The 27307-nt window shown below is 35.3% G+C and overlaps 1 long non-coding RNA gene across 3 annotated transcripts in view; it reads left to right on the top strand.

The window, feature by feature from the left end:
- LOC117063627 overlaps window positions 1-15597 on the top strand; it is a 143512-nt gene extending 127915 nt beyond the window's left edge. For 2 of the 3 annotated variants that reach the window (XR_004429020.1, XR_004429019.1), the window contains 2 exons: window positions 6386-6550; window positions 15541-15597. This is a non-coding gene — a long non-coding RNA (uncharacterized LOC117063627). Of the gene's footprint in view, window positions 1-6368; window positions 6551-15540 lie in introns of all 3 variants that reach the window. The other variant, XR_004429021.1, reaches the window with a different exon arrangement.
- Window positions 15598-27307: the final 11710 nt, after the last annotated feature.

Genomic DNA, 27307 nt, shown 5'->3' with positions numbered 1-27307 from the left:
ACTCTCACACACCTCATGCTCCTCCACATCTGGCTTGCCCTTGGAAGGCATGGGATCCAGGCGGGAGCATGAGCCAAGGGCAGCCTTCCAGGCCAAGTGGGCAGAACAAACCCAATAGTCCAAGGCAAAACTAGGGCAAACATGCCACCAATCACAGAAGTTTCGGGCCAGAAAAGCAACACCCCAAGGACCTAGTGACAGTTTCTGGGTTACTCTGCCTTGAAGATTGTCATCTCTTGCTTTATTTGGGATGGGGGTTCGCCACTTCTACTGTTCTTGTGCATCCTTATGAGAAAACTTTCTGTTGGTGTAAGTCTGGAGCCTGAGAAAGGAATCAAGTCTTTAACATTATCAATTTGGAATTTGAAATTTCTTTGACCATGTAGTTTTCTTAAATATTTAGTAGGTATATGACTTAGTTGTTATAGATTCATGCATCTAAATGTATCTGTGAAGGTTTTTTTTTTTTTTTTCCAATCTCTCATAGAAATTTAGTTTTTACTTTGGGAGGCTAAGGAAGAAGGATTGCTTGAGGCCCCATATCTATCAATTAATCAATCAATCAATAGCTGAGCATGGTGGGCATACTTAGGTGGCTGAAGTGGAAACTGAAGTGGAAAGATTGCTTGATAACTGAAGGTCAAGGCTGTGATGAGCTGTGATGCACCAGAGCACTCCAGCCTGGGTGATGGAGTGAGATCCTGTCTCAAAAACAAAACAAAACAAAACAGAATACAATTTTGAAAAACTCAATTTAAAGTGAATTGCTAGAAAAGTGAAAAGAAAAACACAGAGTATTAGATACTGAGGCAATATTACAGAAGTTTCTTGTTTAAGTTTGATTTTAATTTCAGGGGTACAAGTGCAGGTTTGTTACACAGGTAAACTTGTGTCATGGGAGCTTGTGGTACAGATTATTTTATCACCCAGGTATTAAGTCTAGTACCCACTATTTATTTGTCCTGATCCTCTCCCTCATTCCACCCTCTACCCTCTGAAAGACCCCAGTGTGTGTGTTGTTCCCCTCTAAGTGTCCTCGTGCTCTCATCATTTAGCTCTCACTTATAAGCGAGAAATGTGGTATTTGGTTTTTTGTTTCTGAGTTAGTTTGCTGGGGATAATGACCTCCAGCTCTAACCACATCCCTACAAAGGACATTATCTCATCCTTTTTTATAGCTGCATAGTATTTAATAGTGTATATGCACCACATTTTCTTTATCCAATCTATCATTGATGGGCATTTAGGTTGATTTCATGACTTTGCTATTGTGAATAGTGCTACAATGAACATACACGTGCATGTGTTATTATAATAGAATGATTTATATTCCTTTGAGTATATATCCAATAATGGGATGGCTGAGTCAAATGGTATTTCTGGTTCTAGGTCTTTGAGGAATTGCCACACTGTCTTCCCCAATGGTTGAACTAATTTACACTTTCCCCAACAGTGTATAAGTGTTCCTTTTTTTTCTCCACAACCTCGCCAGCACCTGTTACTTTTTAAAAAAATAATAGACATTCTGACTAGTGTGAGATGGTATCTCATTGTGGTTCTGATTTGCTTTTCTCTAATGTTCAGTCATGTTGAGCTTTTTTTTCATATGATTATTGGCTGCATGCATTTCTTCCTTTGAGAAATGTCTGTTCATGTCATTTACTCACTTTTTGAATGGGGTTGTTTTTTCTTGGTAATTTTATTAAGTTCCTTATAGATGCTCGATATTACACCTTTGTCAGGCGCATAGGTTGCAATTCTTTTCTCCCATCCTGTATGTTGTCTGTTTACTCTGTTGATAGTTTTTTTTTTGCTGAGCAGAAGCACTTTAGTTTAATTAGATCCCATTTGTCAATTTTTGCTTTTGTTGCAATTGCTTTTGGCATCTTCATTATGAAATTTTTGTCTGTGCCTATGTCCTGAATGGTATTGCCTAGATTGTCATCTAGTCATTCTCATTCTGTATTTATTTACAAGCAAATTGATTAAAAACATTTTAGGAGGCCTCACCACTCTGTGAACCATATTTGCATGAGCCTGCTGTTTAGATCCATTCTAGGAAATTAAAAACTAGAGTCTGAGAAATGTTCTAGAAATGGGTTTTCGACTCTTGAAATTCCCGTTTCTCCAACTTTATTAATGTTTTTGTGCTGATTTTAATAAAGTTCTTTTAATTCAGGTATTTGAAAGTATACCCTTGACTACTCGGGAGGCAACTGCCCCCACTGACCTTCTAGGAGCATCTGAATAATAAGTATGTTTGCTCTACTTTTCCTGTAAAGAGAGTAACATAAGGAGACTCAGGATGCTTAGATGATCCACGATGCTTAGTTTTTCTCTTAATATAATTTTTAAATTTTTCTTACTTCTCTGTATATGCTGGTACATTCATTATTGGATAAGAAAATTCGTCTAGTTTTAAATCATATAGAGTGTCGGATATCATATTTACAACACATTTTAATTGTATTCTGTGAAACAGTCTTTTTAGGAATAACTACGCTTCCTCTATTCTCTGTCTTTAAGCCCCTTACACATAGTGACAAACTAAATGCCCTGAGAAATACCAAATGTAATGTTTTCATTTATTTGTTTGCTTGCTTGTTTGCTTATTGATAACCAGCAACAGGGATTATTGCCACTCCATCAGTCAATAAGAAACAGGCACCAGGTCATACATTACATACTACTTCCCCAACAGCACAAGTGCTGACATCTCCTAGGCTTGGGACAGTGAGGTCCTCACTATCCTCCCTCTGCCCTTTTTTTCATTCAGCCTGAGCAAGAGGCCTTACTGTTCCCCTTAGCCTAAATCTAGGTCCATCATCTCTCTTTTCTTGGAACAACTGTCATTGTAAATTATTTCTCCTATCCTTTGTGATATAAATCTTTAAAAAGTCTTTTTGCTAGTTTTACAATCCAGGAAAGTCTTTCTCAAGGACAGACAGCCATTTCTTATATCTATTATCATCAAGAAAGAGAGTTCCCTTATCTCTTATTTTCTGTGAAAGAATAAGAACTTAACTTTTGTGGCCACCTTGTTCCAAGTTATAAACCTACTGCCTGTTATGAAAGTATTAAAAAGTTTACTTTTCCTTTGGATAAAGGCAAATTAGCAAACACAGATGGCCTATGAGTCTCCCATCCAGCTCTTAAAATCCTCCAGCCTTTTATCTCAGCCGAGTTGAGTTCAGGCTAAATTCTGTCCTCAATTCCCCATTACGATCTCCTTGAATAAAATTTCCCTTGCCTGTTTAACTTTGTACTGTGCATTTCTTTTTGCTTTGACAAATCCATTCCATTGTATGTTCACGGCAATACCATTACTTCCTGGTCTCAAAATCTTTATCAGTAACAAAGTAACACTGAAATCAAAGTGGCACAAATGGTGAGAAAGTATATTCTCACTTATCATAAAGTCCAGAATAGGAAGAGTATTCAGGCTGATCCAACAGTTTAATGATGTCATCAAAGCACACAGGTATTTCTGGGTCTCAATGTGAAATCCACAATGTTTTATCAGTTCTATAGGTTCTATAATCTCTTGGTTGTAGGATGGCTGCAGAAAAACAAATTAGGCTAAATGCTTTATGAAAGAAAAAAGAGGGAGGAAGGAAAGAGAGAGATGGGGAAGATGGAGGTTTCCCCATATCTGACATGGAAGTTGGGAGCAATTAGCATCATGACTTCCAGCTAATTTCTTATGATACTTTTTGCTAATATTTAGCCATAATTCGATCATACTTGTGAATCAAATACTAGCAGCTACATTGCCACTATGTTAAGAGTATTAGGTAAAATGACTCTTAACATTCAACAATAATGTCCACTATTATATACCCTCATAGTTCCTGAATTATAGTTCAATTTTTAATTTAGTTCAATTTTTAAATTTAAGTAAATTGTTTAATTTAATTTAGTTCAATTTTTAAATTTAAGTAAATTGAAGTACAAAATCATAACTTTTTAAAAACCAAAAGTTGTTACATGCCAATCTTTTCCCCAGATGTTTTCATATTTTATTGTGAAACAATGTATCTTAGGTAATTACAGAATTAGGAAACTACAAAATAGTGTTTCAAAGTGTTGATTTCCAGCTTTGATATTTTTACCCTTGCATATATATCTATATCTCTATACACATATTTGAAAATTTTATCCTTCTACCAATAAAAATTACAATCCAGTAAAATTGTTAGTATGATATAGAATAAACTAATTCATACAACACACAAATATTGACACATTGAAATACTTCACTTGCTAATTGATAATCGCTGTTCTTTCTACAATTTATACATTTGTCTATTCCTGTACAATAAAATGTTTTGTAAGATTATAAATATAACTATTAATGATTCACATAATCTGTTTAATCAATCTTTTTTACGTTGATTCTTTTTATGAAAGAATGCTGTGATAAATCATGTTTATATTTTAATATTGATGTGCATCTCTGTTTTCTCCAAATACATTATAGGTCAATAACTTAAACAGTTTTTCAGGTTTTTCAAATTGTTCTGCAGAAGTTTTGGAATTCATTCCATGTTTTATTTTTTTGAGACAGAGTCTCACTCTGTTGCCCAGAGAGTGAGCAATCTCGGCTCACTGCAAGCTCCTCCTCCCGGGTTCACGCCATTCTCCTGCCTCAGCCTCCAGAGTAGCTGGGACTACAGGTGCCCACCACCATGCCCGGCTAATTGTTTTGTGGTTTTAGGAGAGACGGGGTTTCACTGTATTAGCCAGGATGGTCTGGATCTCCTGACATCGTGATCCGCCCGCCTTGACCTCCCAAAGTGTTGGATTACATACAGGTGTGAGCCACGACGCCCGGCCAGAATTCATTTCATTTATAAAAGAAGTGGTTGAGACAACATTGCCTATTACTGCTATCCAACCCACCCTCTTGCCAACAATTTGAAAAAAAATCATTTTTTAAAATCCTACAAAATGTTTGTTTAACTTTGCATTCATTTAGCTAAATGGGAGCCTAAAACTTTAGTATTTGTGTGATTTCATAATTTTATTTTTATCCAATTTTTCATGTAGGTTATTTCTCTGTAATGATTTGAATTATAGTTAATCTCTTAAAATGAAAATATTTTCTCTCATGTGATTTTAATATTTGATGTAATTTAATATTTTTAATTTTGCTTTTAATACAGGGAAATTTAAATATCTAAATTTCTTAATTTTATCAGTGACATATCATTCTCTCACACTAAACATTTATACATTGTGTACCTATTTGCATATAATATGTAATAAAATTGCCTCTCATCTTTACTAAAATAATCTGCATATATTATCTTATAATTAAAACCAAATTGATAATAAAAAATAACTTCACACACTTTGTTCAGGATATTTTCGTCTATTTTTCTGAGTCATTTATTTTTATTTCAGAACTATACTGCCTTCAATGTATTTTTATGTTTAGAAGTTCACACTTTTCACCGTATATTTTTCAAAATTATGTTATCTATTTTCAAATATGTATTATGCAATGGATGCTAATGTATTTTTTGCGTTTCAAAGGTAAAAGAATCAGCAAGATACTACACTAGTTTTAAGTGCATTTAAAGAGGTATTTATAGGCCATGTAATAAAGATATCTTAGAAAAGGAATATTAGCTAAATATTCTTTTATATAACTACAAACTGCTTAAATAACAACAGTGCAATAAATGATGACCTTTGGGATTATCTTTCCTGCTGGACAGAAATTATCTACATGTGTAACAGACAGATATCTACTATGTTAACTTTTCTTTCTACAGAACAGTAAGATGGATCAGTACATATAAAATCAATTAAAGAGGCAAGCCTAGTACATCATTGCAAGGAAAATCATCAGTTTCTTTAACCTACTCCCAGGTTCTGATAATTGTCCTGACAATCAAACCATGTGTGGTCATAAATAATCTCCAAAGATTACTCACACTCGCAAAAGGGCTGTTCTCATTAAGTTTGGCCTATTTGTTTCTATAGATTCACCAAGCGTATTAATTACGATAGAGACTATTTTTAAACATATGTTATTGAGAAAACTAAGACTACATAACTAACTTCTATTTGTAAATTTTCACGCAGACTCTTGGATTGAACTTTTAAAAGATTCTACAATTATCCCTTCTATTTTGACACAAAGAAAATAAGCTCAAGTCCTTCCCGCCATGGAATTTTACCTTTAGTTTCTATGAATATAGGTGAATACTTTCCTTATTGAGGTTTCAAAAATTTGCTAAGGTCTTTGGCCTGCCTGTCCAGAGAGACAGGATCCCTTCCAAGTAGCTGCCAACCCGGTTTCCTTGAGAGAGTTGTCTGGGCATTGGTTTAACCTACCAAGTGTTTGTGTTCCATAATAGTGTCCTTGTCAGAACAGATTGTACAAGAACCATACTCAAATATGAAACCTTATATACAAAAAGGAAAAAAGAAAAAAAAGAAGCCGATTTGTATTTACTCTTAGAAGCTGAGAAAAGACATGTACGAGTTAAGCAGCCCATGAGGAACACTTCTCCAGCACACAGTTTATTGCCTTTATCAGGTGAGTTCTCATGTATGACTTGGGGATAAGTTACACAACTGTTGAAGTATAATTTTTAAAAAGGTAAAATTATGACTTTAATGCAAATATAAAAGACACATGTCAAAGATTGTATTAATGTCATTAAATCTTTTTCTTTCCTCTTGCAATCTCATCTTTGAACACCCTCAATCTGATTTTTCTTCTCTTTAGAGATTTCAGCTACTTCTCATAGAAAGGGGAAGAAATATATATATTTTTTGTTTGTTTGTTTGTTTGTTTTTGAGGCGGAGTCTCGCTCTGTCGCCCGGACTGGAGTGCAGTGGCTGGATCTCAGCTCACTGCAAGCTCCGCCTTCCGGGTTTACGCCATTCTCCTGCCTCAGCCTCCCGAGGAGCTGGGACTACAGGCGCCCGCCACCTCGCCCGGCTAGTTTTTGTATTTTTTTTAGTAGAGACGGGGTTTCACCATGTTAGCTAGGATGGTCTCGATCTCCTGACCTCGTGATCCGCCCGTCTCGGCCTCCCAAAGTGCTGGGATTACAGGCTTGAGCCACCGCGCCTGGCCGAAATCTATATATTTTAATACCTTTGTCTTGCAAAGGCAGCTTTCTCAGACATTGACTAGGTGCAAGTGGAGCCTCTCTTGTATCTGCTTCTAGACTGAAAGGGAAGATGTTTGCTTTGGCTCATCTTTTATGTCATAATGCCATTCATTACAGTCTCTAATGAATAAAAGAACTTTATTAATTTCCATGCTATTAATTTAGAAATCAAATATACATTACAAATGTGAGGATTAACCTAATTTTTTATTATAATTACATTTATGACTACTTTTCTGGAGATAATCCATTCTAACATTTTATATATATACACACAAAAAGCACATTCTTCTCATTATTAAGAATCTTGTCACTGTTTCTAAAATCATAATAGTACTGACATTATAATGCTAAGGCACATTTGACTCCTTTCACCTGACTTCCATTTAATTTGTCACCATGTTTACAGTGAATAATTCTGCCTTAGCCATATACTGTAGGTGATACCAGCCCTAGTTAATTTTTTTTCTGATACTTCAAACTGGTCCCTGGGCAATCACCGTTAAGCCAATTTAGAGGAAAATAACATTGCTGCAGTAATAGGAGAGTTATAAAATGTCTCAATCCTCCTTAAGTTTACCGTTAGTACATTGAACATTCTGTATGATAAAGAGAAAAATCTCACAGGACTTTGTGGCTAGAAATAACAAGATATGTGCAAATTCTCTGCCAAATAGTCCATGTCCTGCATCATTTTTCAATGAATTACCCTTTGAGGCTTCATTTTAGGTTGCATTCTTCCCATTAGTTTCATTCTTCTTCCTCAGAGGGGGAAAAAAAATGGAGCGACAGAGTGTTCTCTGAAAAATTGTATACCCATAGCATATCTCTTGAACATAGGAGCAGGAAAAAAAAATAACTCAAGGATTTCATTTGAATAAAAATGATTTATCTACTGAGGGCTGAAGGACATGAATATATTATGGGTATCTTTTGCATTTGACTTTTATTACTTTCTTAGCAAGCAGATGGCTTCATAGAATGCTTAAAAATCAATTCTAAAATAATATACATTTATTTATTTCAATGACATAAATTTTCTTATAAAATATATTGAACTGTATATGAAATTTTAGACCACTCTATATGTTCAAATTGATGCTAATGTTATAATTACCTTTGCATCTGAAAAATTCACTCTATGGTTCCATAAACTTTCATATGTTAACATACTTTTACATTTATAATTAATTGCTTTTAATGTTAAATTAATATTAACTCTAGTTATGAAGTAGACATGGGCAGAGGTTCAGGAATTAACTTTTGAAAATGAATTTTCTTTCATTAAAACCATATATAATTATGTAGAAAAATTGAAATATTACTTTATATATTGTTTTTATGCTTGAGAAATTTTGCTTTGCCGTCCTTGTTCACATGTATAATTTTTTTATGTATATTGTATACAGTTTTTTGTATTTAAGATAACCAAATAATTTTCACATGTATGTGATAACAAGATTTTGTTTTAGGTTATTTGATGGGGACTATGACATTTAACATAACATTTTTAACTGCCCTTTGTTTTTAATGCATTTAGTATCTTAAGTACTAAATATTACTGAGGCCAGAGCTTATGCAACTTACTATTTTCAGATCAATTCAGAGGAAAACCACTCTAAATTATGTGGAATAAAATAATGTAATAATTAGAGAATAGAAAAGGGCCAGGGTTCTTATTTACTCTAATTTGAATTCTAGGCTGAATGATTTGAGAAGAACAGATATTACCCAGCCATCTTTATTTTCCTAATACTTAGCACAGTCTTTGCCATATAGAAATCAGATTATTTATGATGCAGTGGCTTTTGAGAAAACGACTTATTATTTTCTGAATTGTAATAGAAGGAATGTAAATTTATGTATCAGTGATACTATTTATCATTCAGCAAAATAATATAAAAATGTAATTAGAAATTCTAGACAGATGAGTATATGGGGAGTCAGTTAAGTGACACTTTGAAAGTTAAACAGCCCAGGCGTGGTGCCTCATGCCTGTAATCTCAGCACTTTGGGAGGCCGAGTTGAGTGGATCACCTGAGGTCAGGAGTTGGAGACCAGCCTGGCCAACATAGTGAAACCCCATCTCTACTAAAAATAAAAAAATTAGTCAAATGTGGTGGTGTGTGCCTGTAATCTCAGCTACTCTGGAGGCTGAGGCAAGAGAATTGCTTAGAATCTGGGAGGTGGAGGTTGCAGTGAGCCAAGATCATGCCACTGGACTCCAGCCTGAGAGAGAGAGGGAGGCTCTGTCTCAAAAATAAATAAATAAAATAAATAAATGAATAAATGTTAAACAAAGGCCACCATGTTGGCTCACATCTGGAATCTCAGCAGTTTGGGAGGTAGAGGCAGGAGGATCACTTGAGTCCAGGAGTTTGAGTCCAGCCTGGGCAACATAATGGAACCCCAGTTTCTACCAAATTTTTTTTTTAATAAAAATATGGAAGTTAAGCAAAAACATGGGAAGACTAAATAAAACTTGTCTCCCTTAGCATAGTCAAGAGATTCCTCTTGGATGCAGTTGTAGCTTCAGAAACTGCAAATATCCCCCCAGATTTATCCTATATTCAGTGATATTTGCCTTGTGCTCCATAAAGCAAGGGACACATATTTTGCTCACGATTGTCAGATTTCCTGCACTTTGTATTTTTTCATAATACCGTTTTCCATCATTTTTCCTTCAACATCTTTTTCCAGTTCTAATATATCACTTACCTAATCAAATTTATAAAATGTCTTACATTGTGTCTCACATCAAATGGATGGAATGTGATTATCTGAAGCATTAGTCATGTTTCTTCATTGTTTTTATAGAGCCTAGTCTTGTCTCACATCATTTAGGAAATACTCACAACTTTTATGATCAATGGATAATTGACTGCATTTACAACTACAGTGTGCACTCTACTTGACCAGGAGCAGTGGCCTGAGGTTTGAATTAAAAATCAATTTATTAGACAAAATGGGCTTCACCCAATACCAAGTTTCTTTAGCCTGAGGAGTGAAGAAACATGAGTCAAAGTCATGGCATGTATGGCAATAGTAAAGTAGAGATCACTGCACTCACAGGCACACATTACAACTTCACAGTTTCTCTACACTGGGATTCTGGGTATTCACAAGTGATAAGACTGTGTGGGTTTGGATGTTTCCAGTTCAGAGAAACCCTCAGAATCTCTTCTGAGTGTTCTCTTGCTAATTAAAAAGCATCCTCAAGGTTACATGCCTAATGCCCATTTTCTGGTGCAGCTGCATCTCATTATTCATTATTCAATAAATAACCTCAACAGGAAGTAGAGTTGTTTGATCTGGTACATGGGATCAAACAATATGGCCAGGATGTCATTTTTCTTGGATCTAGTAGTATAAACTTATACATTTCTTGATCTAGTGTTACAAGGAGGATTTTATTTAAGGTCAAAACTTCAGGCCTATGTCAACCTAGAGAAACAGCAACAGAATCTAAGAATAACCTTTTTTGTATAACTACTAAATTAATTTGAAAACTACTAACCATTATTATTTGAATGTGACTGTTTAAATCAACATCTTTGAGAAACAGTCTGTTTTCAAATTTACCTTTTAAATATACCCTGTTAACTCTTGCAGCCTATTTTTAAAAACCTCTGACGTTTTATTAATCTCATAAGTAGATATTTTAAATGAACATTTAAATTTTTTTATTTTGCCAAATTTCACATTCTCATTCATAGATTGTCCAAGAAAAAAGTTATTGTTTAAGATGCTTAAGGATATTCCTCAAGAAATCATATGATTTTTCCAAAAAGATCAACATTTAAAAACAGATAAATCTATTGTGCTCCAATCAAATTTATGGAAGGAAATTGTTATAAATAATATATTGATAGATATATCTTAAATCACTACAATTATAATTATTATGTTAGACATTACCATAGATGAATGTTTGAACTATAAGAAACACATGTGTCTAACATCTTAGTCTTACTTATTTTTTAATAAGCAATAATTTAATGTCAATTTCAATAGCACAGAGGATGGTTTTGCTTAACTTCCATATCTTTCTAACAACCCTTTAAAAAAACAGGTGTTAGAAACATTTATACCTACCTATGTTTTCATGTATTTCACATATGACAATTAACTTTTTAAAGTTATATATGTCTACAATAGTTTTCATGAATCAAGTAAACACATATATTTCAAAAGTTCAAACATTGATTATTAAAAGCCTAAGATTAAAGAGTATTAATTGGGAATCCATATGTATACAGTTTCTTAAATATATTCAGGTAAAGTATAATAAATAATGAAATATAAATCCATCTGATTCAGTTAACTCAATTAACATAATCCAAGATGTAATTAACAATTTCTTTCACTGAATGGTATTTGTGTTTGCTTTAATGTCCATAAGACAGTCTTATAGCAGGACACTACAGAAAACATTTCATTTAAACAGTTTATGACGATTTTTTAAAAAGCCACCAGGCCTGCGGCTCACACCTACAATCCCAGCTATTTGGAAGTTTGAGGCAGGAGGATAGCTTGAGAGTAGGAATTCAAGACCAGCCTCGGCAACATAGCAAGATCCCATTTCTAAAAGAAATCTGAAAATATAGCCCAGAGTTGTAGCACATGCCTGTAGTCCCAGCTACTAGGGAGGCTGAGGCAGGAGGAATCCTTGAGTCTAGGCTGAAGTATAGTGGCATGAGCATAGTTCATAACAGTCTACGACTCCTGGGCTTAAGGGATCCTCCTGCCCAAGCCTCCTAAGTAACTAAGACTGTTGGCACATGCCACCACATCCAGCTAATTTTTGAATTTTTTTTGTGGAGACAAGGTGACATTGTTCGGCTGTGTCCCCACTCACATCTCAACTTGAATTGTATCCCCCAGAATTCCTACATCTTGTGGGAGGGACCCAGGGGGAAGTAATTGAATCATGGGGGATGCTCTTTCCCCTGCTATTCTCATGATAGTGAATAAGTCTCACAAGATCTGATGGGTTTATCAGGGATTTCTGCTTATTCTTCTTCCTCATTTTCTTTTGCTGCCACCATGTAAGAAGTGCCTTTTGCCTCCCACCATGATTCTGAGGCCTCCCCAGTCATGTGGAACTGTAGGTCCAATTAAACCTTTTTTTCTTTCTTTCTTTTTTTTCCCAGTCTCAGGTATGTCTTTATCAGTAGTGTGAAAACAGACTAATACACAGGGTCTCACTATATTTCCTAGGCTGGTCTTAAGAGAATATGTGGCTCAGGTTCCCGAGACATGCACTTCAGTATCTTGCTCTATTTCCTTCCTTACATATCTGATGATGCATTTAATGCTCCCTAGAACCAGTTACTAAAAAAAAAAAAAAAAAAAAAAAAAAAAGTATAGAGTTTCAAATATTTTTTGCAGTGAGTTCTCATGAACCAGAAGTATACGGCTGAAACATCACAGTCCCCTAAAGGGCTCCACCCTAGGATTGTAGGGAGGAAAAATTCTGCCAATAGGCAAAACATCAAGAAGTACATTTGGTTGTTGACTGTGCCTCAATAGAGATATAGTAAGAGGAACAGGTTGATGCTGATTCATGAACAATTTAATAGAATAGAACCAAATAGCTATGTAGGATAATAAAAAAGAACATGCTTAGAAGCTTATTCAAAAGGAAGTTGAGAAAGATAAATATAATGACATTAGTATCTACTATGAGTGCTCATCACAGGCATCCATTATAGAGAATGATCCATTACAGAGAATAATTTGTTAGTGACTCCAGTTGTAGCTGCTATTCAAGCTGTGATCTCTCTATTGGAACAAATTAACAGAGCAAAGCATTGAATATTCAGCTACTGATGTGGAGAGCTGGAAAAATACTTTGTGCCTTCTTTTCCCTCTTTATATCAACAAGCAAAGACCACCAGAAGTAGGCACTTTCAAATGTCCAGAACAGCAGTTCACATGCAGTATCTTAAATCAAAGTCTGTCAATATTCTGACTGTCTTCCCTAATTATCACTCATGGGCCTTGATTTTTTCAACAGCCCATAGAACATCATGCCCATCCACTTTGCTGCTGGCATGCTAATTAGAACTGGTGATCTGGATGCAGCAAGTATCCTAGATGCCTTTGTGAGACTTATGCATTGACAGAGAAAAAACCCACACTCCTGACCAAAAAGAAAACAGTTTCTATTCTCCTTATTTCAGAGGGATAGACTTCTGTGTGGGAAATTTGTCACAATGTTGCTGAAACTGCTAGGTCAGCAAAAAAAAAAATAAGATGGCTTCAAGATATGGAAAAGCTTCTGGCCCTGATTCCAATAGTTGTTGCTTTCATGGCAGAAGTCAGTTTTTCTTCTGGTCCTCAGTGGGTAGGACAGAGTCAGCACAATTTCTGTGACTCTAGGCTAATTTGAGGTGGTGCATGTTTGTCAGAAAAGGAATTAAATGCAACATTATCTTCAGCTGCAAAGTGGGTGATGACTTACATACTCTAGCCCACAGGTATCTCCTTTCTATTTCTCTTGGCCCTGCCTCCTGCAAGAGTTTCTTTCTTTCCCTGCCCTATAGATTTTTTCTAATGATTTTGCAACAGATATGCTGTTTCCATACCCTCAATTGAAACATCTAGACTGCTTTCTGTTTTTATTTTTGCTCTAAACATGGTGAAAACAATAATGATAAGAATACCTAGCCATTAATGGTATGTAACTTTAGTTAAGACTTATTAACTAGTGACCACATATCCTTGCTGTTTTCCTGCTTTGCACATGCACCGACATGACATGAGAAGCAACTTTGAGTTAAGCTCATCTTCAGCTGCCCTGCCTAGCTTATCAGGAGATCCATGCCTCAATATTAATTCTTACAATTTTTATTTAGTAACTGTAAAAAACCTGGGTCAGATTTAGTTGGAAATACAGATATGCTAAATCTGATGGGAAATTAATATCCCCCAAAAGAAAAGGCTTTCCTTTAAAAGGTTACTTGAATTTGCAATATGTATTCTTCAGTGCTATTAGTTTCTTAGCTTCACAGACATTGTCTTTAACTGAGACTGGTGGTCAGATTTACAGCGTAATTTAATACTGATTCACAAATATTCACCCTTTTCAATTTTGTCATCTTTAAGCATAATTTTATAATTTAAAACTAATCAGGATGAAATGAGTATTTAATCTGGAATTTGAGTAGCCCTTAAATTACAACAAGCAATAAACCAAACATATAGGTTTCCATCTATGAAAGCAAGGGGAACACAGGTGGCATACACACTTATTAAGAAGATACTAGAAACTGTTACTGTAAGCACAGCTACAGCCTTTATTTATGTAAAACAGACTAAGAGGTAAAGGATCTATTACCCTTGATAATATGCTCTCTGTCTCTCTCTATATATGTGTGTGTGTGTGTGTATATATATATATATAAATACACAGATTAACAAATTAACAGAGCAAAGCACTGAATATTCAGCTACTGATGTGGGGAGTTGGAAAATACATATATATATCTATACACACACACACGTATAATATATCTTATTCTCACTAATTTTATTACACATTCCTATCTTTGAGATTCCGACATGTGACAAGAAAACAAGATGGAAATATATTCCAGAACAGCAGATGTTACTGATTTAGAATCATTTATTTGAAAATGTTAAATGTCAAGTTTTAAAAGTTTTTAATTAAATCTTATTGCCATTTGATTTTATAAGAATACAAACCAGGTTAGGTCAAAATTCAGTCACCTTACCTGGCTAGTTTTTGTATTTTTAATAGAGACGGGGTTTCACCATGTTGGTCAGGCTGGTCTCCAACTCTTGATCTGTTCAGTAAAATTGCTCCTCCAACTCTGCACAGGCCCACCACACATTTTTACGGAACCAGAAAGTACTGCAGGTTGGGTGTGAGAGATTTCTGGATGACAATTAAATTGGTTTGCCCTTCGTCCTAGTTACAGTGTTGGATTAAATCCCCCAGTCTCACTTACTTGTCTGTGAGGCCATATGATTAGGGAAAAGGATGTGGTTGGGTCTATATACCCTTTTGAGTCCTGCTCAGTTTTCCCTATAAACATTCCCTTCTACACAGCCAGGAGATAGAAGTATCTTATATCTCTGAATCACCCTCTTCCAAATAGGGAAAATCATTTTAGATTAAATTAATGAAGAAAAATGTTCTGCAGTGTTAAGCCTCTAAGAGATTTACTTTTATTGATTATATATTTTATTGATATTTTTACTGATTATATTTATTGATATGTTTGGTAATACCACTCTAAACAATGAAAAGTATCAGACAACTCATGTTTTACCCATTTTTAAAATTAATTTGAAGTGCAAAAGTATAGCAAATGATTGGGAATTTTCAAGTTTACTGTTCTTTTTGTTGTTGTTGTTTGTTTGTTTGTTTTTGAGACAGAGTCTGGTTCTGTCACCCAGACTGGAGTGCAGCAGCATGATCTTGGCTCACTGCAACCTCTGCCTCCTGAGTTCAAATGATTCTTCTACCTCAGCCTCCTGGATAACTGGGACTACAGGTGCCTGCCACCTTGCCTGGCTAGTTTCTGTATTTTTAACAGAGACGAGGATTCACCATGCTGGCCAGTCTGGTCTCGAACTCTTGATCTCAGGTGATCTGCCCTCCTTAGGCTCCCGAAGTGCTGGGATTACAGGCATGAGTCATTGCGCCCAGCCAAAAAGTTTAATATTCTTAGTTTAAAAGTTTTGTAAGTGATTTGAACCTCATGATACAAAGTGACCTGTTATTACTTGGTCATGAATTTGTGTTATGGACCGTCAAAGATGCTACGTAAGTTAAAGCCAATGATTTGGCATTTTGCTCAGCCCAGCTGTGCAGCCTACATTCTGCATCTCAGAATTGTTATTTTTGTTCTCAACTGATTTTTCCCTATCCATTAACACTCAAGAAATGACAAAAATCTCATTTTCTACATTCAGCTTATGACCCAGCAAATAAAATTTCCAATTCTTTTTCTTTTTCTTTTCCTTTTGTTTCTTTTTTAATAAACCTGACATTGTGAACATATCTCTTATTGTTAAAACAACTTTCAATTTAAGGAAAACATGTTTTTCATATTAATAAAATAGCTCCAAAGGGACTTTATGGAATCATTATGAATGTAAAAAACTTACCATATATTTCTTTAAAATTTTACTATATTTCCTATTTTATGTTTTTGTTCATTTTTTAAAATGTTATGAATATAGGTGTAATGTACTTCATAATATTGACAAGACTTAAATGACACTAAAGAAGTTATGTTTTAAGGAGTTTCTCAAAGAGATCATGCTTTGAAATTAATGTTGCACAAATGCTTTGATAAATCAGAATGCACAAAAGTCCTGAAAACATTATTTATGACAGGGCTATTCACATACATTTTGATTATTCTGTGTAGAAGCTGAAAGATACAAACAACATATGTGATCTAATCTTGTAGCTTCTCAGAACAAAACAAAACCTTTGGCCTTAGATTCTGAAGCATAATACTTATTTGTTATAAGATCTTAGAGTAAACTGAATTTTATTTTATTGAATATATCTTATAATTTAATATTTTGTGTTTTACACTAAAATATTTCAGCATATGATAACTCTGGGAAAATAAAAGCTGATATGAATTCAAATAGAAAGAAGAGACCACTGGGAACATTTTTTATAGAGGTCATGCACCATTTATCTATTTGCTTTAACTCAGAAATTTCAAGGTGTATGTTGAACAGATGCTGGAGAACTCCATATTAAATAAAGTTCTCAGAAACCAGCTCCCTGTGAAGTGTTAAAAGAGTTTTGACTTTCAATAACGCTTAGAATTTCAGTTTATCTCAGAATGTTAAAAAGGCAATGTGAATCAAAACTACAAAAGAATTTGATTAAACCTGAGGTGAGATTCCCAACAGGTGAAGCGATGCCCGCTAAGGAAAAAGTCATTGTAAGAAGTGCAGAATGGGGATCATATATGGGTTACATGAGCAAGAGGCTGCCAGAGCAATCATTTTGACTTCATGATTTGAAATAAACAAAATTATTATGTTACTATGCTGATTGTTTAATCAAATCCAATTATTTATTGTTATGTTTTATCACAGTCATGTTTTCTTAGACCTGCTCCTGAATTATCAAAGGTACAACTGGTTCCAAAGGAGAACTGGTAAAGGAAATAAAAATCATATTTGAAGGCTCAAGACAAAGGTGAAATTTTAATTTACTTATTTTTATGGTTCAGATAAAATGAAATAATTTTTCTAACACAAAATTATCAAGGTCTTTTTAACAGGTGTGATCTCATGAAAAATTTAGCCAAATATTCATATCCACAAATCATGGATGGTCTCCTAAGCATGTTTAAACCAACTAAATTTGGTCTAAGAATCTTGCTTATTATTAGAAAAAAGTGCATGAGCCAGAAATCAATAGAAATTAATTTAAAGAAGAAAAGCTATAGCTTATGTAAAGTTATCCTGCTGAAAGTATACTATTCTTTTTTTTTTTTTTTTTTTTTGAGACGGAGTCTCGCTCTGTCGCCCAGGCTGGAGTGCAGTGGCCGGATCTCAGCTCACTGCAAGCTCCGCCTCCGGGTTTACGCCATTCTCCTGCCTCAGCCTCCCGAGTAGCTGGGACTACAGGCGCCCGCCATCTCGCCCGGCTAATTTTTTGTATTTTTTTTAGTAGAGGCGGGGTTTCACCGTGCTAGCCAGGATGGTCTCGATCTCCTGACCTCGTGATCCGCCCGTCTCGGCCTCCCAAAGTGCTGGGATTACAGGCTTGAGCCACCGCGCCCGGCCTGAAAGTATACTATTCTTAATTTCAAATGTCATCGGAATTTTAGAAACTATGTGATACGGTCTGGCTCAGTGTTCCCACCCAAATCTCATCTTGAATTGTAATCCAAATTGTAATTCCCTCTCGTTGAAGGTGGGACCTCGTGGGAGGTGATTGTATTATGGCGACGGTTACCCCATGCTGTTCTTGTGATAGTGAGTGAGTTCTCACATGATCTGTTGGTTTTATAATGGGCACTTCTCCCTTCGCTCTGCACTTTTCTCTCCTGTCACCTGGTGAAGAAGGACGTGTTTGCTTCCTCTTGTGTCATGATTGTAAGATTCTTGATGCCTCCCCAGCCACATGGAACTGTGAGTCAATTAAATCTCTTTCCTTTAGAAATTACCCAGTCTCAGGTACTTCTTTACAGCCGTTTGAAAATGGACTAATGTACTATATAAGAAGAGAAAATATAAGCTATGTCTTTCTTTTCCAGAATGAGAAATATGTCCAGGTAAAGAAGAAACACAAGATGACTACTCTCATCTTTATAAAGATATGAGAAAATGATTTTGTAAACATTTTTACTGTAAGTCAATTAAGAAAGTCATTTTTAAAATGATATCAGGGAAGTCATTACAAAGAAGATTATGGTATGATGAAGTGTCCCATTTCTTTTTTAAAAAAATATAAATATGAAATATTTTCATTATTTTAAAACAAACATTTCAATAACCCTGCTTAGGTTCATAAAGTTTTTGTATGCAATAATGCATTCAGAAAATTGTAAATGCATGCATACGTGTGTTTTATGTCATGATCTAACTGTAACATTTAGTATATTCCGAGAAGCTCTGTCAATGATAAAAATGTTTGGGAGAATGAACCAAAGAATCAATCATGCCGTATTTAATGTGCCATTCTGGCAAATCCACTCATAACCCTTTACAGTAATTCTGATACCATCTATAAACAATGTAACATAATTTGTTTAAACAATAAACGAGTGGGGCCTTTTCTATGGAATGACTATTACTTAGAGTATATGATAGAAAAACCCTCAAGCGTTAGCAGGAAATATTCTGGTTTTTCTTGTTACTGTCCAGACAGAATTACTGTTAGTACGTTCTAACAGTTTTTCTGCCTTATTTTATTTAAGTTGGTTTTAAATATGTCTAAACTTAAGTTTTGAGTCGGATATTAAAGCAACGATATCCTCTGACAATTCTAAAACATACATAAACTGATAACGGGTTTTAAAAGGATGTCAGAAAATATTTTTTCCAAGGTCAATCAGAAATTCAGAATGATAAATTTCTAGTGTAAGATGGGTAACAAAGAAACTTAATTTTTTGTTCTTTAAAAACTTTTCATTATGAAAAACTTCAAACATATTCAAAGGTAGAAAAATAATATGACTTTGATCCCTCTAGACTTAAGCATCAACAAAGGTCAATTTATTTTGTTTCCTTGTTCTATTACTATTTTGTGTCAAATACCAACTTAAAAAATTATTACCACTCTATTAGCATAGTTCCTTTATATTATCATATATTTTGTCAGTTTCCACGTTTAGATTTAGGATTCAAATAAGGCCCATTTCACTGTATTTGATTGTCTCTTAAGTTGTAGGTTGTCACTACATTTCTTTTTATTCCTTGCTACATTTGATAATAGAAGAAATAGTTTTAGGGATGCCATGTTTTTAGATGTCTCCCAGGGAGATAGATGTTCCTTCCCTCACACACACAACATTAGCAGGTAATAAGAATATTTTCAGAATATTTATGAATCACTGTAGAAAAGATATATTATCACTGATAGAAAGGAGAGGAGAAAAGAGGTTGAGTACCACCAACTCTGCCTACAATTTTAAACATCTGAAAATAAACAGAAGAAAAAGAAAACAGCTCGCATCTACTACCTGATATCATTCAGATATCATAACATGTCAGAAATATTTTATTGATTCTAAGTTCAATCATTTAGCACCAATGGATTAGGCAGTCATAAAAGCACCATGGTTTGAGATACTTTCAAGATTTTTTCCCACTGCCACTAAATATATTCCTATCCATGCAAGATGCAAGATAGGGGAATATTCAGAACAATAAGGGGATATTTTTGAATTGTTGTGTTTACAGTGCGGCATATATGGTTAATAACGGCAAAACTGCAAGACCAAGAATATCATAAAGCCACATGCATTGCCAAGTTTTTAAAAATAATCTTTAATAATTTAACACTACATTTGTAAATTATTTTTGTTCTAAGTTTAGTAGGGTTAATTAACCCAGTATTGGTAAAGAAATTCTGATTTTTTGTCCTTTTAATTTTTTAAAATTTAAAACAAAATGGCAAATTAGAATGTTATAAAATATCAATAAACACAATGATTGAGGGATGGTTGGGTAACAAAAAACTTAACTTTTTATTCTTTAAAAACTTTTCATTATAAAAAATTTTACACACATTCACAATTAGAAGAAATAATATGACTTTGAGTTATCTAGCTCTAAGGTTCAACAAAAGTCAGTTTTATTTTATTTAGTTCCCCACCTTATTTTGTATCAAACACCAACTTAAACAATTCTTACCACTCGATTAGCATAGTTCCTTTATATTACAATATATCCAATCAGTTTTCCCATTTTTTGTTTTATAAAAAAAAAAAAGTTAAGTTTATTCCAACCATGTAATAGCTGCTTTAATCTCCAGTATGATTACCCCTTTAGTATCTCTCTTTAGAAATGAACTTACTCAAATTTACAAAGCTAGTAAATGGCTGGATCAGCATTTTAAACAGTTCGGCTTCAAAGTTTATATACTAACAACAATATAATGAGTCCTTTTTGCATTATTTGTTTTATATTTTGATATATAAATATAATTAAAACATTAAAATATTAGTCACCTGTAAGTCACATTCTTAGTTTCATACAGCTGTCTCCCAAAGGAGCCATGAACATCAGTCTGATTTATACTTCAAGTCATTTTAACTCGGTTATATATATATCTGCATGAATAATCTGTAATATTGTCTTTGTGTAGGTATATTTTCATTGTCATGAAATACGTGCTCTAGGCTGGGCACAGTGGCTCACTCCTGTAATCCCAGCACTTTGGGAGGCCGAGGCGGGCGGATCACAAGGTCAGGAGTTCGAGACCAGCCTTGCCAACATGGTGAAACCCTGTCTCTACTAAAAATACAAAAATTAGCCGGATGTGGTGGTGGATGCCTGTAGTCCCAGCTACTCGGGAGGCTGAAGTGGGAGAATTGCTTGAACCCGGGAGGCGGAGGTTGCAGTGAGCCACAATCATACCACTACACTTCAGCCTGCGAGACAAAGCTAGACTCTGTCTCAAAAGGAAAAATAAATAAAGAAAAAAGAAAAGAAAAAAATGAAATATGTACATTATTAATTACTTTGAAGTTTTTTAATTAATATATTTTTTATCAAAATCTACTTAGATTTAAATCATTCTGTTTAATTGGCAGACAGTATTCCAGCCATTGAGTCTAACAGAATAATTGATTGATTTCTATTTTTCTCTGTCACATAGAATGCTGAAACATTTATCCTTTGACATAATTCCTTGCACATATGTGGGAAAGTTACTCATGGCTATGTATCTGTGAAATGGTGTTACAGAAATGCAGTATACACATACCTTTAATTAGGCACTAAAAATTATTCTCATAAATGCCTTCACATTTATATAAGCAGAATCCTATGACGACCCAAGAGAGTCATGCCTCCTGCTATCCAGGCTTTGTGTTATTTCCCTTTGCTTGGGTGTGATCACAACCTGAAACTTCTAACCTAAGATTATGGCAAATGTGCTAGAATATCACTGCCAAGATATAAGGTTATTTGGCAAAGATGAGGGTATTTTGTAGATGTAATTAGGCACCCAAACACTTGACTTGAATTTAATCAAAAAGGAAATAATTGTATCTGGAACTGACCTAAACATTAACTTCTGTAGATAAACTGAGATTCTGAAGGGTAGAAAATTGAACCAGCAGAGACTCTGTTCATTGCTAGCCTTGAGGAAGCAACTTACTGTATATTCTACAGTCACACACACACATAAAATGTTGCCAATAACCTATCCCTAATTATACATCCAGTTGAAAATGCAGCCCAGCTACCATCTTGATTTCAGCCATGTGAGACCCTGAGCAGAAGACTCAATTGAGTGTTGGTATGCTTGGACTCTAAAACCACTGAAACCATGAGACAATAAATGTGTGGTCTTAAGTCAGTAAGTTTGTGAAAATTGACTTACATTTCCACTGCAGGGTATAAACTTGCACATTTTCTCACATTCTTACCAACAGTTGATTTTGTTAGATTACTTTAAATTTTTCCCAAGCTTACAAGTAACTAATTACACCTTATTGCTTTAATTAGCATTATCCTGATTATTAAGGAGATTGACAATGTTTTAAAAATATTCATTGGTCATTTGTATTTCCCATTTTGTGAACTTTTAAAAATACAAGTGATTTTATTCATTGAATATTTTGTCCTGTTCTGACTTTTTGAAATTGTAGTCTGAAAAGACATAACTTGCTATATATAATTCACATGTCATCCCACAGTTTGTCACTTTGTTCATTTTATTTATTTATTTGGATATGAATGTGTGTGTGCATGTCCATATGATGTGCTTGTACATTTTTATCTGATATATATGTGTGTGTTTGTTGTTTAAGAACGCTTTTCGGCCGGGCACGGTGGCTCAAGCCTGTAATCCCAGCACTTTGGGAGGCCGAGACGGGCGGATCACAAGGTCAGGAGATCGAGACCATCCTGGCTAATACGGTGAAACCCCGTCTCTACTAAAGAATACAAAAAACTAGCCGGGCGACGAGGCGGGCGCCTGTAGTCCCAGCTACTTGGGAGGCGGAGGCAGGAGAATGGCGTGAACCTGGGAGGCGCAGTTTGCAGTGAGCTGAGATCCGGCCACTGCACTCCAGCCTGGGCGACAGACCCAGACTCCGTCTCAAAAAAAAAAAAAAAGAACGCTTTTCGGCCGGGCGTGTTGGCTCACGCCTGTAATCCCAGCACTTTGGGAGGCCGAGACGGGCGGATCACAAGGTCAGGAGATCGAGACCATGGTGAAACCCCGTCTCTACTAAAAATACAAAAAATTAGCCGGGCGCGGTGGCAGGCGCCTGTAGTCCCAGCTACTCAGGAGGCTGAGGCAGGAGAATGGCGTGAACCCGGGAGGCGGAGCTTGCAGTGAGCCGAGATTGCACCACTGCACTCCAGACTGGGCGACAGAGCGAGACTCCGTCTCAAAAAAAAAAAAAAAAAAAAAGAACGCTTTTCATTTCCACATCCCAAAGTCATAAAGATATTGTCATACAAACATGTTTGCAAGAGCTTTGATGTATTTGACTTTTTTTCTTTTTTTTTTTTTTTCCAGATGGAGTTTTGCTCTGTTGCCCAGTTTGGAGTGCAGTGGCACTACCTCAGCTCATTGCAATCTCCATCTCCCTGGTTTAAGCAATTCTACCTGCCTCACCCTCCCGAGTAGCTGGGATTACAGGTGCCTGACACCGAGCCTGGTAAATTTTTGTATTTTTAGTAGAGACAGGGTTTAACCATGTTGGACAGGCTGGTCTCAAACTCCTGACCTCAGATGATCTGCCCACCTTGGCTTCCCAAAGTGCTGCGATTACAGGTGTGAGTCACCGCACTTGGCCAGTTTTTGATATTTTAAAATATTTTATATTTTAAATCCTCTTGGGATTTATTTTTCTGTATAGCATATGTTATTCATGTTACATACAATAAAAACCTGGTATTTCTTAATACCTACTTTTAAATTATCTAGATATTTATCTTTGTTTTGGAATATCACCTGGAACTTATACCACTATTTCAAATGTACTTATTTTTTGTTGGATTTTAACTTTCTCTTAAATATATACTATACTTTTCATCTTGGAGTTAGTTTTTGTTGTCATCAGTATTATATAAAGTCACATGAAATGAAACTAAATAGACCTTACAAGTGAGTATTAGGTAAGAGGATAACACAACTATGTGAAAACAATAAGATTAAAACTTAAAACTTTTTTTTAATAACTAGATGTACTGATTCGGTAAGTATACATTTATCATGTGTAACAAGTGTAACATATTGAGGAGATGTAAAATAAATGTTAATTACCATGAGAGGGCTTGTCATCTTCTGGATAAGTTAAAAGAAAAAAGCACAGGGGGACCACATGTGTAATGGAAGCTTGTGTTACAAAATAGTTACTACCTTACACTTTGGAAAGCAAATCAGTTTGAACCCCTGGTACTAGTATGCTATTAACGAACATCTTTGGTAACTGAACATATATGTAAACATTTTCGGTAAAAAATTATTTGATGTTACATGCATAAACAAGGTTCTAGTTCACAGAAAAGACTTAAATGCTAACTATAGTATAGCATTTGTAAAATATCACAATAAGATTTTTTTTAAAAATAACTTCTTGTGTATTGTAATTATTTTGGTATCAACTGATGGAGGCATTCTTCCTATTGGGAATTGAGAATTCTATATCAACAGAGCCCAGAATTGCAAAGACAGGAGGTAAACATTCTTCAGAAGAACTATAGTTTAATAGTGAGAGATGCTACACGGAATTATTATGGCACGCGATTGTTAGTCCAAGAACGATTGTTTTATCATAAATATTAGAAACATCTCTTCAACATACAGCACTTCAACTTTACGGTAGGTTATTCTACCATACAAAAAGACCAAATGCTTCTGGGCCGTGGGCTGTGTGATGAAACCAATGTAATACATGGGCGTGAGAATACTGCTGCACATCTTTTGTTGTGAAATAATGTTCCTTCAGAAAAATGTTGGATTTGGGTACCATGGTGCTGGATAAGGCATGCTGGAAACCTACAGATGATGGTGTTAACAGGAAGGGAAATCCATATCCAGAATACGGGCAAATTGCAGTGAGAGTAGATGATTTTCCTCTTGAGAAAAGGAGCCAATGCTATATACTGCTATCAGGTGAGTGGCTTTTTCACCTGGAGGAAGGATAATATACTAGGGGCTCAGAAATGGTCTCAGTTTTCGCAGGTTTGTCTGTTAGAAATTATAGTCTTCACACCAGCCTTAAACAAATATCCACATTGTTTAACTCAGCCTCCATCCTTGGTGTCATGACAACTTTGTACATAGGCAATTATGAAAGCAAGATAGTAAAGAGAATGTATGGAATACATAGAATATATAACCTTGTCTGCCTGATTACTAAGACATGGCCCTGCTGTTGTTATTATTCTGTAAACATAAAAACATAATACAAGTATCTTCATCACTGCACCCCTTCTGAGAAGTTCATCCACACATTTCTTTTACGAACCTCTTAGTCACAAATCTTCCAATCCCATTGTTTCCAAGATTCTGCTCATCTGGTCAAAATTTTGACCGCTATTGCCCTTGTGATTCTGTGTTATTTCAGTTAAAACAAGAAAACCAGGTGTAGTACTCAAAGTTCAACTTAAAAGAGACGATTCCTTTCACCAGTGTGTCAGGAACACTTTCAATTAGAATGTTAATGCTACACCAAATGTTTTCATTGATGCCAGCAAATTTATCTGTAACCAAACTTTATTTTTTCTTCTTCTTCTTCAAACCACTGGTGTTGAGAAACTTCCCACAGGTCCATTGCTGTGGAATGAAGCAAAAGAGGTAACGTAGAAAGTTCAAGTGCAGTGGGACACTGAGCCACATGCCTCTGTAATTTATTTTTATCAGAAAGACATATTCAAGTGTGGTCATGTATATGCTATTTCTACTTGATGATCATTTATACTTGTGCATGACAAATTTTATAACATGTTGAATCAAATGGAAACCAATTTATAAACAAGTTTGCTGGTTCTATGATCAATATTTATTTTCTGACACATTCTGGTAATAAGACAGAAATTGTTTCACAAAAATGGAGAAAAAGAGTCTGGCCTTTCTCCAATACTCTGGAAGTTCCTTTAGTGATTCTCCATTTAAGGCATTACGGTAGATCTGTACAGTATTCTGTTCATCAAGGATACTGAGATATTTAGATCTGCTTGGCTATTAAACAAAAATATCAGAATAGCTTTTATAGTAGCCTAAAATTGCTGCAAGGTCTTCTCTTGCTCTGAGCCCAACTTGAAACCACAACTTTGTGGTTAACTCATTAATGAGCCACAGAAACATACATATATAATTTTTATTCCCTCAAGTTAAAAAAAAAGTTTCATTAAAAGGAGACTGAGGCAGGTGGATCACAAGGTCAGGAGTTCAAGACCAGCATAGTGAAACCCCGTCTCTACTAAAGATACAAAAATTAGTCAGGTGTGGTGGTGTGCGCCTGTAGTCCCAGCTAGTTGGGAGGCTGAGGCAGGAGAGTTGCTTGCACCTGGAAGGCGGAGGGTGCAGTGAGCTGAGATCGCACCACTGCACTCCAGCCTGGGTGACAGAGCAACACTCCATCTCAAAAAAACAACAAAAAACTGTGTCCCACTTTTTCATTCATAGTCAATGCCTGATGTAATAAACTGTCTTTGACTTTGAAGGGTCTGTTTTTTCCAAGGCCAGACCACTGAACATAAATTTTACTAAGATGAATAGCTTTGTTTCCTATTAACCGGGATATATGTAACACACCAAGGCATCTCATAGGCTTGCTACTTTTTTTTCTTATTCAGTCCAATCAGCATAACGTCATGAATTCAATTGACCACTGTGATTGTCTGTGGCTAGCAATTAATATCTTGATGAACTTCATCAGTGGTACTCAAAGTATGATCTGTGGTCTGGCACTGATTCAAAAACTGCATATTTATTGGCCTACAATGAGAGAAGTACACATTTAATGTAAACTTTCACTTATCTCATTACAGACTGACATAAGTCCAGAGACTAGATGTCAGATAGCACTGGAGGAGATTATGGATAAGAATATGAGAGCTGGCATAGCCCTGAGGCAAGACCATAAAATTGTCCCGTTGTCCTAGTCAGATGATAGCAAACAACTCAAGGTGTTGCATGTAATTCGTTGTACAGGAGAAGAGGCATTTGTCAAATCAATAGCTCTAAACCAAGTGTCAGGTAAAAATTGCTGTAGGTGATATAACATGCCTGGAGAAGTATTTGCTTCTGAGTAAGATTATCATCCACACATTATTGTTAAGATTCATTGACTTTTGCACAAAGAAAAACAGTCAAGTTACATGAGGATGTGAATAAGAATCCTCATCTCTGTATCTTCCAAGTCTTAATTGTGGCACTAATTTTTGCATTTCCTCAAGATATGTGCTATTATATATTTTCATTATCCTGATAAGAGTAATTTATAGTATTTTTCATACTATAATAGCTGGGG

This window comes from Trachypithecus francoisi, unplaced genomic scaffold (assembly GCF_009764315.1).
Source record: "Trachypithecus francoisi isolate TF-2019V2 unplaced genomic scaffold, Tfra_2.0 Lachesis_group18, whole genome shotgun sequence".
NCBI classification, from domain to species: Eukaryota; Metazoa; Chordata; class Mammalia; order Primates; family Cercopithecidae; genus Trachypithecus; species Trachypithecus francoisi.
This window is presented reverse-complemented; position numbering and strand designations above follow the sequence as displayed.